At 39.3% G+C, this 13,370-nt stretch overlaps 1 protein-coding gene across 6 annotated transcripts in view; it reads right to left on the bottom strand.

Moving 5' to 3' along the window:
- Ccdc68 (coiled-coil domain containing 68) overlaps positions 1-13,050 on the bottom strand; it is a 75,273-nt gene extending 62,223 nt beyond the window's left edge. For 2 of the 6 annotated variants that reach the window (XM_063231598.1, XM_013157238.3), the window contains exon 1: positions 796-890. The gene's annotated coding sequence lies outside the window, so the exon portion shown is untranslated. Of the gene's footprint in view, positions 1-795; positions 891-12,913 lie in introns of those variants that run through there. The other 4 variants (XM_013157235.3, XM_013157236.3, XM_063231597.1 and 1 more) reach the window with 4 other exon arrangements.
- Positions 13,051-13,370: the final 320 nt, after the last annotated feature.

Below are 13,370 nucleotides of genomic sequence, written 5' to 3'. Positions count from 1 at the left end.
TACCAGTAAGCAAAAATGTTGACTGAAGAGGAATGGCTGTGATGCACTAAAACACATCAAAGGTCCTAAAACCCCGATTTTGTGATGACAGGTGAAAAAAAAAAAAACACCATTAAAAATTCTCATTTGCCACCTCTGGAAATTGGTAAGGCAAAAACTCAATGGAGAGAGCATAACTGAACTGTATTTCATGGTAGCCAAATAACTGACATTGGAAAGTTTTCGATAGCATTCCTGGTAATAAATTCAAAAGGATTGACAAAATAAAAATTTAAAAACCCTATGGTTTACAACAAAGATCATCAACCAAAGCTAAAAGTTGTCATAACTTAAGAATTGAGAATCATATGAGCAAATGCAGCACGTGGATATTATTTGGATCCTGCCTTAAACAAACCAATTATGTGAAGATGTTTTTTGAGACTGAAAAATAGCTAAAGCTTGTGAATCATTGTAATTTTGGTAGACATGACAATGTAATTACAACATTCTTTTAGAGGGTCTTAACTATTAGTAATACATACTGAAAAATTACAGGTGAAATATATTACATTTGAAGCTGCTTTAAAATAATAGGGAAGAAAAATGGGATTTAGAGAAAGATAAAGAAAGCAAACCATAGGTAATTGTTCAAGTTGGGTATGGATATGATTTCTATTTCAGTTTTGTTTAAAATATCTATAATAAATAATACAGAACGAAAAAATCAAGTACAATAAGAAGCCGAGAGAAATAGACTTTTAAACCTATTTTACTGATAAGGAAACCAAGAATCCCATAGTGATGTTAACTTACCTATGATCACAGGAAAACAAATAGTGGTAAAACTCAAACTTTGGTCTATTTGACACCAAATTCAGGGTATTTCCATCCTAAGAAGGTTGACTGCCCTAGAAAGAAACAACAAGGTATTTAAAATTTAACAATGATCAATTCTGTTAAAAAAAAACCAACACAAGAATTTTCACATCAGCCTGCATCTTTGAAATAAGACAGCCTTTGGGGATACCACAAAGTCCTGCATTTATCCCTTAATCTTCAATGAAATTGACAGAGCATGCCAAGAATTCTTCGCTTTATTATAAATCCTCTTAGACAGTAGTTATGGCTCCTGTTTATTTCTGCTGAAGTGATCTGGCAAGTTGGCTTGCACAGAATGTGAGCACCAGGACTTCTCTCACTCCCGCCTCTTAAGTTTCTTTCAAGGATTAAGATCCCAGTCCAAAACAACATTGAAATGCTCAGAGCAAAGTAAACACCTGACAGATGACAAGCAACGTGCTGGGAAACCAGGGGAAGAATGATCAGGCCAAGGGTAGGGTTAAGCAAACCACATCTCTTATATAACCTTTGAGCTAGGAGTGGTTCTTAGATTTTTGGTGGGATTTTTTTTTTTTTTTTTTTTTTTTTATCAGTACTTGGGATCGAACTCACGACTGCCTGTTTGCAAGGCAGGCGCTTATGCCGCTGAGCTAAATCCCCAGCCCCGGTTCTTACATTTTTGAATGGTTCAAAAAATTCAAAAGAACATAACAATGATGAATTAAAATCATATTAAATTCCAATTTAGTATCACTAAATGACTCTTTAACACAACCTGCAGCATTTATGTGCATTTAGTCCTTGCTGATTGACCTGCGAGCAGCAGAGCTGGGCAGCTACAATAGAGAACGTACATGGCAATGTTGGATCCTTTCCAGGAGAAGTTGGCTGACATCTGGGCTAGGGAGAGGCAGGAAGTAGGAACAAAAGACAGTGAAAAAATAGAAGTGAAGAATGCAACCAATGTAGCCTGGGATGGATTTTCTTTCAGTTCAGTCTTCCTTGATCTACAATCTCATTTAACTGATTTACTTTGATTTTTCTTTTTCATGTATTACACATTTTTACCTTAACAAATTTGAAGAAGCATTTTATCACAGCAGTTACTCCTTAGAAAAGTTCCTACTGTATTCTCAGACTTTCATAATTTGATAGTTATGTTAAGCCTTAAGCCATATACAGTATCCTCAGATAAACTTTTTTGTGCCTTTTCTTAATAGCAAGCATTCTGATCCTTAATCCCAAAGAAAAAAGCTCTCAATTTTTTTTCTTAAAAATCCTTCCATTTCCATTTACTGGTTAAAGAAGTTACATAAAATGTTAGCTTTAAGTTACATGTCTGTAAAACATCAGTGATAATGCCTACAGTTCTGAAAATCAGTTCTTTTTCTTAATTCCCTGCTATAGAAGATGCTCAATAGGTAGTAAATATCAATATTATTACACTTTTTGATTTACATTTAGCAACCATAGAAGAAAAGCAACCTGTAAGAGGTAGTAAGTAGGTCATGTCTACCTAGACGAAAACTTTTACATCCAATTCTACCCATAAGAAAACAAATTGCATTTCTCTCCATGGTTCAAAAAATTTTTGTGCCCATAGTCCTTGATTTGTATAAAGAAACCCAAAAGGAATATAAGCCAGCAAAGCCCAAGTTGCCATATGGCATTACCATCCTGGGGAAATCCATGTTAGCATTTTATTTCAGCCAGAAGTAGATTAGGCAGATAAAATTTTCAAAATAAAACACAATCAGTTAATTAAAGCCAGGAAAGACTTTATTTGTTTTACGCTAGAATAGATTGAAGGCAGCTTACACATGGGCTCATGCCAAAAGGAGTTATTTCCTAGGTGGGAGCTTTACAAACAGGGATCCCAGGAAGGAAGGAGGTGCCAGACAGGCTCTGTGCCCTTCACTCCAGCAAAGTTGTTCTGCTTTGTCCTGTTACACCCTAAAGTTTTCCTTAAGACTTCCCGGAAGAGGGCTGGGGATTTAGCTCAGCGGCATAAGCGCCTGCCTAGAAAGCAGGCAGTCGTTAGTTCGATCCCCGGTACTGATAAAAAGGAAAAAGACAAAAAAAAAAAAAAAAAGACTTCCCGGAAGAAAGAGCATTCAACAGCTAAAACAAAGTCAGCCCACCTAGTTTCACAGCCTTGACTTGATAGAAGTCCCTTAACCTTTCTGAGCTTCAGTTTCATTAACTAAAATTTAGCAAATATGAATTATTAACAATAATAGTCAACATGGGGTTGTTTGTGAGTTAATATTTGTCAAGAACTTAGCACATCAAATACATAATAAATGATTTTGCACATGTTTGTCAAATAAGTAAATAAAATATGAGACCATTATCCGTAATTAAGGCTGACAAGCAGACTGAGTGGTTTTCTTCCCTGTAGGAAAAAACCAGGTAATATTTTAAATAGTCTGCAGACTGAGCTGGGCCATAAAAGAAAAATATGCTCTGGGGGATTTAAAGACTAGTACACCCAGGGTACTGATTTTTTATTATTAATTCATCAATAATTTGTTAGCATTCCCAATGATGAGGCTAATATCTAATGAATAGTTTGCAGTCTACAAAACAATGCACACATATTACTGGGAATTGTAAACTGTGTGATAGTGCTGGACACCATTGGATATCCAGAACAATGCAACTAAACCAACTACACTGCTTTATGACATGTGTGTAGCTGAAGAATTATACAATAACATGAGTTATGTTCGCCTTCCAACTTCAAAGGTTAAAGTCATAAACGCTAGTACCTCAGAATATGAACTCACTTGGAAATAGAGGCATGGTAGATGCAATTAGTAAGGAAAGATAAGGTCATTCAGTAGAATCTTTACTCCAGTGTGGAGGCAGGGTGAACACTAAAGGACAATGCTATGTGAACAGAAGGTGAGCTCAGGGCAATGTTTCAAGGAATACCAAACATTGCCAGCAAACCATTAGAAGCCAAGGACAAGCACAGAACTGACTTGCCCTCATATCTTTTGGAGGGAACCAGCCCTATGGACACCTTGATCTCAGACCTCCAGGCCCCAGAACTGTAAGGTGATAATTTTCTATGTTTAAGCCACTTGGCTTGAAGCACTTGCTTACGGCAGCCCCAGAAGCCTAAACACAGGCACTGTTCATAATCTAGAAACTATAACAAAGGCATTTCCTTTCTTTACCTAACCCTCGATTCATCCTTCCCTATAGTAAGTGTTTACTAACTGCTGCTGTGTTAAGTGTCGTGGTTACAGGAGTGAGCCAGAGATCCCACTTCCATGGGACTGGCAAGTCAGAGAAGACTGACATGAAGGAAACACTTAAGTATGAGAACTTGTAGCAATGCCGTGAATGGCATAAAGGTAGCTGCTCCTTGAAGATGGGAGCCAATCCAAGAAGGTGAGAGGGGAAGAGAAAGAATGGAATGAAAGCAGATACAGGACGTATGGCAGTTAAAAGTACAGGGCATCAGCAAGGAGTAAAGACAGAACAGAGGCTGGGCATCGCTCAGATTAGTGCCACAAAAGCAGCATAGTAAACAATACATCCTGCTATTGTCTTTTCTTTTTCTTTTAATGTTGCAGGGTTCATCTTTGATTTTATTTAAAAATTGACTGAAACATGTTGAGACTTGCAGTTTGCCTATAAAACCTTCTTAGCTGCAATAAAGCAGGTCTAGCCCTAGTTGTGTGACTCCCCAGGGCTGAAGAACAGGCAGGGTTCACCAAAGTCTGTGAAGCTATCAGATGCTACGTGGCTAGGCCAGACAAGCAGCCTCAACTTCCTCCTGTGCTGAGTGAGGAGTACCATGGAAGATGTTTGGCACAGTTGGCTTTCCAGTCCCTGAATCTCTTTCCCAGATACAGAATCACTGCTGCATGAGTCTTGCAGAAGGATACCTCATGCCTTCAATCCCTGGAGCTGGAGCACAGACAGCTAGGAATTCAGATTTAGCCAGCTGAGTGCCACCCCTGGAAATGTGACACTGGGACAGTTCTCCGGCCTTGATGAAGCCCGAGGCTCTAAAAATCCAGGTATCATTCAAGGAAAGAAAGGAGTCTGACAGATGAGCTTTTGTGTCCAGTGCCAGGAGTGTCGATGATGGTCTCTGGTGGGCAGGAACAGTGACAGGAGGATCTCAACTGCCCTTTCTGAGGCCTGATCTTGCTAAATTAGCACACAAAATACTTCTACTTTCTAACCTTAGTTTTACAACTTTCATATCAATGCTGGGAGCTACTCCACATCCTTTTAGTAAATTATTTATCTCCCATTCTTCCATTATTCTAGTTTCTAACCAGGAACCCCGTATGATGGTAAGACAGTTTCTTTGTGCTTTATCATTACTCGATAGAGATTATGTATCACAAACTGTAAATGTTAGTTATCACAAAGGTACCACTGGATAAGGAGGTTATGCAGCAGGAAAGCTAACATCGCCAAGCCCTTGGAGAGAATGACTTTGTTCTGATATTAAGCCACACACCTGTTCTGCAGCTACACTGCACAGCACAATGGTGACATCCAGTGTCAGCTAGATAAATCTCAGGTGACTGCTGCTTCCTCAGATCAATGCACAGCACCCTAAAAACACACATGCTAACACTGAACCCAAGTTCTGTTTTCAAGTAATCATCTAAGATATTAAGTAGAATTAATCTTATTGAACCATATGCTCCTCATCTGTATACACATATAAATTTATATCATAGCCCTGTAGAAAATTCTTAGATATGAAGTAAGAGTTATTTATTTGGAGGGAATTGAAATGATGATACAAACACAATGTACAAATATACATTATTGATAAATTACTGTGCCAATTAGCAACAAATTATTTTCCAAATATTTTTAAAATTAATCATCACAGTTTTTATCTTCTGTTTAATGTACAATGCAACTAAGTCTCAGAGAAATGGTATAAATTTTCAAGGTTGTACATTAATCTTACCACTTAAAACCAGATGGATTGACTCCAAATCTAGATGTCACTGTAATGAAACAGTCTATGAAGGCAATTTTAAAAACTCTAAAAACAGCTGAAGGTTTTAACCAGTGTTCAGTTGAACAAGTAAACTGCAAAGAGGTACAAATCATGATTCTATTTCCATTTAGGAAAGAATAAACAAAATCTGTTGAATGCCCACAATATTCCACATAGAGTATGTTACTTATATTGATCCTCATATATCCCCTGAGAGGTGTTTTATTACTTCCATTTTAGAGGTGAGGAAACCAGCTCAGCAAGATTAAGCAAAGACAACTAGTTAATGATGATTATGGGATCCTAGGCCATGATTCTGCCTCTTCCCTGTGAGTCTGCTGGCTCATTCTAGTTAACCATTATACCTCCTCCTGAATTATAAGTGAATTTCTAATCTTCACTTGACTTTTAAGCAAAATAGTTTCCAAAGTAAGTCACTGCAACAAGGACTTAGAGGCTAGGCCTGCTGGTGTCTGATAGGTAAGTGAAGGCAGGAAACGGCTTGCCATCTCTGCCTTCATTTTATTTTTGTACCTGTCTCCTTTATTATCTAAAAACTTTGGGTCAGATCATTGCACAGCTTTGTGCATACATTAATCACTTATGGAGTGTCTGTCCACAACCAGTAGGACAAGATGTATTAGTCCTAAACTTACCTGGCCTATCTCATCACGTTTCAAGACTGTGCACACCAAGATCAGAGTAAGAAATTATCAGGGCTTTCAGGGACACTCAATTGCCAGCTGTCACAACATTGAGTTCCAGATTCTTGGATCAATCCCTAGAAGTCCACAGTCATTGTCCTATATCTAGAGTGACCTAAGATTCCACAAAAGGCCAGGCCCCACACAAGTCCTATAATGAGGCCACCCCACCAACTCCCAAGCAGGAGCCATTACCCCATGATACAGCTGAAACTGTCCCCCCACACAGAAGCTGTCATCTTAAAACAGGAACCAAATTGCACTCAAACAATGATGACTCTCCCAGGACCTCAGAAGCCCAGTGAGATACAGATCTACTGAACCAAGGCTTGACCAAGATTAGCTTCACTGCCAACTATGCAATCTTTCATCTCCTGTCTTTGTTCTCCATTTCTATAAAACCCTGAGGTTTCTGTCAGCTCCTCGGGCCAGATCATGAACCTCTTGACCTTTCCTTCTCTTCACAGTCATGCTAATTAAAGCTCCTTTCTTGCCCTTCCCCACCATTCATCTCCTTGATTACTGTTTCTGAGATGACTGCTGCACATATTTTTTTCATCACTATTGGGAATCCAGGGTCAGAGTTCTACACTAAGAGTCCAGTAATAGTCAAGGCATTGCAGATATGAGATACATGTGTCTTTCAGAAGCCTGAGCAGAGGTTGTCCCAACAGATTTATTCTATGAACAGAGGTAGGATTTGGATACATAGGTGCTGCTTTGAAGAATCTGTTCTATTACCTTTCCAGAAGGATGGCCTTGGAAAACTGTTGCAACTCTCAGCTTCTCCGACTGAAAAACTCAGCTGAAAATATATACTTTCCCACGGAGTTATGGGAGGATTAATGAGACAATGTATTAAAGGTACGTCATGGTGTACCTGGCACATAATATACATTAAATTAATATTAAAAACTGTATTTATATTTATAACTTTGGACATTTGCTACTAGGACATCATTTGGAAAAGGCAATACTCAAACGCAGTGGTTCCTTTCCAACCCATTCAGCCACTTATTTCTCCTGCATTGAAGTCCTCAGTCAACAAATCAACTAGAAATCCAGTGATAATTTGTTAAGGAAGAAAATACGAAAAGAAGCAGATGCCAGTGACATATAGCATGATCACTTATAATATTTACACAGTGCCCTTTGAGAACATTCCTTGTGTGACTTCATAAAATATTTTAAGAACAAATAGTTTAGAAATTTATAAAATATCTATAGCTTTATAGACTCATCTTGGAGTATTTTATGAGCAATGCAATTTTCTTCATTTTAAAAATTAGTCATGGGGTGGGTAGAGTTAATACCAAGTATCAGTGAGAATGTGGAGGAGGTAGAAGCCATGTCTGTTGCTGCTAGGAATGAAAAACATTCAGGCACTTTGGACAACAGTTTGACAGTTTTCCATACAGCTAAATACAAACTATACATCCCAGAAACCTCACTCCCACCTCTTTACTTAAATGAAGAGAAAATTTATGCTCCACAAAACCTGAATGTAAATGCTCATAATTGCCAAACACTGGAAACAGTTCAACTATTCATCAACAGGTAAACACCACTCAACAATAAAAAGAAATTGCTATAAATTGAACCAGTAATGTCCCTTAAATTTCTCTAATATTAAGTCTTGGTCATTGGTGAGGCACTTGGGAGGAGGTAGAAACTTAAAAAGGTGAGCCTCACAGGAAGTCTTCAGATCACTGGAGTCAACTTTTAAAGAGGTCAGTGGGACCCCAGCCATTTCCTCTTCCTCCACCCATGAGGTGAGCAATTTGCCCAGCCATGCACTTCCTCCATGATGCTCTGCCTCCCCAGAGGCTCCAAAGCCCAAGTGATCACAGGCTGCAACCTCAAAGCTGAAATCAAAAACAAACCTTTCTTAAGTTACCTCATGTTATTTGTTACAGTGTCAGAAAGCTGACTAACACTGAAAGGAACCAATTACACACATAGCACGATGGATTAATCTCAAGTATATCATGTGCGCTAAATACAGCCAAATTCAAAGAACTACATAACCTAAGTTTCCATTTATAAGACATTCTACAAAATCACATCTATAGCCTCTGCTTCTTTTTTTTTTTTTAACCAGGAGTCAAATTGATGACCTTGTGCTTGGCAGGCAGGTAATTATGCCACTGGGCTATATCTCTGGCCCAAACCTGTAGCTTTTGTACACAGAATCATCACTGTCTGGGAGTGGGGCAAAGATTGAATACAAAAGAGACCAGGAAAGCTATTGAGGGGAGAAATTCTATGTTGTGAAGGTGATTCCATGACTCTAACAATTTATCAAAACTTGTAACTTGAAAAGTAAATTTCTATATAGTACTGTTATTTTTAAAATATAAACCTAGTACTAGATAAAATGTAAAGTACAATTGAGATTTCAAAGTCGAAAAACTCTCATTGATTTTATAAAAAGTACCTAGAAACTACAATTAACTGGAATTGTTTACTTCACTTTTTATGATTGATCACAAAAATGTGTCAATGGACAGAAAAAGCAGTTGGCTCAGAACCGTTAAAAACTGGCAAGTGGAATAAAAATAGACAGATAGAACCATCAATGCTATGACAAGAGTTGATGCAACTTGTCCTCCATTGTGATGACAAAAGCAAAGAAAGTCTTTAAAACACTTTAACAAAGTTAATCACAAGCACTATTTACTATGGCAAAATGTAGAAAGACATACAACAATATATAACAAATATATAAGAATTGTAAGACTATATAAGAAATTATAACAATATATATTAAATGTAAGAATAACTACAAAAAGACACTCTTTCTCCCAAAATACCTACTGTGCCTTCCCCCTCACCCCTTGCCTAGCCTGCTTTACTGAGTGGCCCCTGAGTAAGAGCATAGTGATGGCAGGTAAGGCAGGGACAGGCTGAATGGGGTTTGTCATTTTTGATCTGTAGTTGTCAAGGCTGATTATTTTTCAGCTAGGTCTTATTTTCAGGAAATATAGGATTTAAATGGGATGCACAAGCCTTCTCTTAACCACCTTTCCTAATAGCTTTTGAGATGCATAATATATATATATTTTTACTCTGTATTTGTTCACTAGCATATAGACTGTTAGGACAATGACTGCAAAATCTATTCATTGCATGTAACAGCCAAGACCATTCTTTTTGTCACTATATCTGCTCACCCTTCTGTACCATGAAGACATCCAGGTTATCCAGAAGCACCATCCTTCCAAAACCCAGGTGATCCCAAAAAATATAAAGATGAGAAGCAGCACTCATCCTGGATAACACCAACTTCCACGTAACTGACCATGACAATATAAGTGAACTCTCAAAAAATAATTAGAAGTCTCTCTCTCTCAGTGCTAATCAAGCCTTATTTTTCTTGGTGAGGCCACATAGCATGGTGAACATTTCCACCCAAATTCTTGAATTAAAGGAAGGAAAGAAAGATGAAGATGGATTCCTGAATATGGAATTCAGCTCTCAGGAGATACATGAAATGAAGTTTTTGCTCTAACACTAGACAAGTGCATCATTTGTAAAGCCTTTACTAAGGAAGAAAAGAGGACACCACCCACCAAGAATGTTTGCTTTATTTTAATCACAGGTCATCCAAACAGCAGGATGCGCACCGAGAAGGTTTAGGAAGCTGTTCTGACATTTCAAGCAGAAAAACAGTTGCAAATGAATACATATTCAGCCTTGGAAAAACTATATGGTTTGACTTAGGCAATGGTGTTTTAAAATTTTAGGTGTTTAAAAATCTCTTGTGTTCTAAATTGCCAATAAAATAGACATTAAGCTACTGTAATTTTTATTTCCACAGTAGGAAACTGCAATTTGAATAGTAACTGAAAGGCATTCAGAAAACATCATCTTCTCATTAGGTTCACCGAATCTGCCAGATTTTACGGGTTTCTGCCTAATAAGACAAGTTCCTACAAAAGTTGTCAAGTTTGATCCCTTTTGCCCCAAATGTACCTCTCTCTCTCTCTCTCTCTCTCTCTCTCTCTCTCTCTCTCTCCCTCTCTCCATCTCATCTCTCTCTTTCTTTTCCAGACAGGGTCTCTCTATAGCTCATGGCCTTGGATTCACTATGTATCCCAGGAATACGTAGTGAATTCATGACCGTGAACTCACAGGGATCCTCCTGCCTCAGCCTTCTGAGTGCTGGGATTACAGGCTTGCCATTCCAAGGTTCTTACATGGTTTTCTAGAAAGTTCTACATAGAAACTCTTACTACTTTATAGGAACCTGCATATTTAACTGTTAACATTAAGTTTTTAAAGTATCAGAGAATCAAAACATTAAATAAGAAGTTGGCTCATATAAGCTATTTTCCAATTATGCTGTTGTGAAAGTCAGACTGCCACATCTTACTATTTAAATGTAATTGCAGAAATGTCCACCAAGTCCACCAACTAGTGAACAAAATATGGCATAGCCATCAAATGGAATGAATATTGGTTACCAATAAAAAGAAAACAGCTATGAATACAGGTTACAACTTTCATGAACCTCAAAAGCTGCATGTAAGGGGAAATGAGTCAGATACTAAAGATCATAAAGATTCCATTTGCATGAAATGTCCACATAAGGCAAATTTAATGAACCAGAGAATAGATCAGGAGTTGCCTAGGGTAGGGCTGGGAATGGTGAGTGACTGCAAACACACACCAGGAATTTTGGAAGAATGATAAAATAATCTAAAATTGAACTGTTGATAGTTGCACAATTATATAAATTTACTAAAAATCACTGAATTACAAACTGAAGTGTATTTCATGATGTATAAATGGCACCTCCAACAGAGTAGTTTTTTAAAAAACTAGAACAAGATATAAGGATAAATTGGACAAAGTTGCTTTTTTCACCCTCTGGGTGTATATTTTTCTACTTTAAAGGAAAAAAAATGAATGTATAGAACTTTCTTAATTTGGGTTTTTGTTCATTTTCCCCTGGATCATTGGCATCCACAACGATACATTTAATTTTCCCTTAATCTACATGAAGTTAATATTTAGCTATTTTAGGTTCCATTCAAATCTTTCAATTTTTTTTCCATTTTCAATCATCATCCCAAGAAAATATGCTCTTCGTTTTCCAGAGCTGTACAATCTTAGCTTAGTTTTTCAGCATTGGTTAAAATTTGGCTTGCAATTGAAGTTCACTGGTAAGTACACTGTAAATAACCAAGCTAATAAATAACAGCCTATTCGTAATTTACAAAATATTATCTATATTCATTCCAAAAGTCCCTAGGAGATCAATTTATTTTGTAAACAGGAAAGGTAAGAACTTTCTTATGACATTTGCTTAGGTCCCAGGGAAGTGCAATCTGTTTTCATAATTTGGGTAAATAGCTAAGGCGCTGCACAGGGATCTTCCCTGCTGTAGGCACAGATTCCTCAGAGGTGTGGCCTTCACTCCTGAGCTGAGAATGCAGGGAGGGAAGAGGCCACACAGCACCGGCGCTGCTCAACAACAGCACCCATTGTGCACGCTGGGCACTGGACGCTGCTTCAGGCTCAGGTTTCTGGAAAACCAGTCTTCCACAGAGCTGAATATTTAATGGCATTAGATAAAACCACAAGGACAGATCACCTTTACCCGATGGCAAATGCAGAATTGTTTTTATATTCTACATTTTCGTGTAGTCTTTATACACCAAAAAAGAAGGAGAAATTTTGATTCTTCAAATGAAACAACTATAACACCAAACAGACACGATCTCAATTCTATGCAGGGGTGGTTTCGTGTTCGAATTTTTTTTTTCTTTTCCTTTTGAAGAGAGGCTGAAAATTCAGTTATGTCACCATCCTTTCTAAAAGTTATGCTCCCACTTCTCTGCTCTTAGAAGGTAATACTGCTCCTCTGCACAGCTTCCTAGGGCGCTGCAACTCTCAGCTCTACAACCCCCTGATGCCCACTTAGCAGACACAGGAGGGACCTGTGGAGCTGTGGGCTGGGCTTTCGCTGCACCTGCAGCTCGGGAAGTCACAGGAATGAATGAAAGAAGGGTCACACCGCGCCTTCGCTCATCTTAGCGGTTAAAAATTATGGTCTTAGCATTGGCTGCTCCGGAGTTACAGGTGACAGTGTTTTTCAGGAGGTTTTACTCCAAGGCCTCCGAAATTAGCAAAGAAATCACGCGGACCTTAGCTAAAGGGGCTGGTTAACAGCAGCCTAAACTACAGGCAGGCTGAGAAACGGCTGGTTCCTTTGGAGAGGGAACGTCCCCCCAGGGAATCTGAGCCCACCCCAGGGCCCCCGGGGGAGGCACCCCGCTTCTCCAATACCCCTCTCCGGGAAATGTCCTCCGTAAGCTAGGCTCTCTGGGACACCCGCTCCGGGGCACCTGGACGCCCGCCTGGCGCGCGCAGAAGGGGTCTCGAGCTCGCCTACCTGGGAGAGCGCACCCTGCAGGGTCGGCCGCTCCTCCGCTGGGTCTCCGCGGCCAGGGCCGTACCGGGCGGTGCAGCTCGCCTGGCGGCCGGCTGATTGGGCTCCACCCGGACGGACGGACGGGCGCGTCAGGGCAGAGTCCGGCGCCAGGGCGACTCCGGGGAGGGGCCACGCTCCTGGCTGGCGCACGCCCAGTGCTCCGGGACCAAAAGGTGGCCCTGCAGGCCTCTCAACAGAGACTCTTTGCTGCTGCTGAGTTGCAGCAAGCTCCTGTTTGAATCCTAAATGCATAAACGTTAGCTTCGTTTTTGTGGTTCTTAATAAACTTTTTTAAATTTTGAATAATTTGACTGAGGAAAGGTTGCAAAGCCCATGTCTGCACCCTACAAAACCACTGTGCTTGTCAAAATACAAAATTTGCAACAGTCCATTGCGATTAACTAAGAGCCGGACGCTA

The sequence above is a fragment of the Cavia porcellus genome, unplaced genomic scaffold, assembly GCF_034190915.1.
Source record: "Cavia porcellus strain 051 isolate PalLab524CR breed Dunkin Hartley unplaced genomic scaffold, mCavPor4.1 scaffold_20, whole genome shotgun sequence".
NCBI lineage: Eukaryota > Metazoa > Chordata > Mammalia > Rodentia > Caviidae > Cavia > Cavia porcellus.
This window is presented reverse-complemented; position numbering and strand designations above follow the sequence as displayed.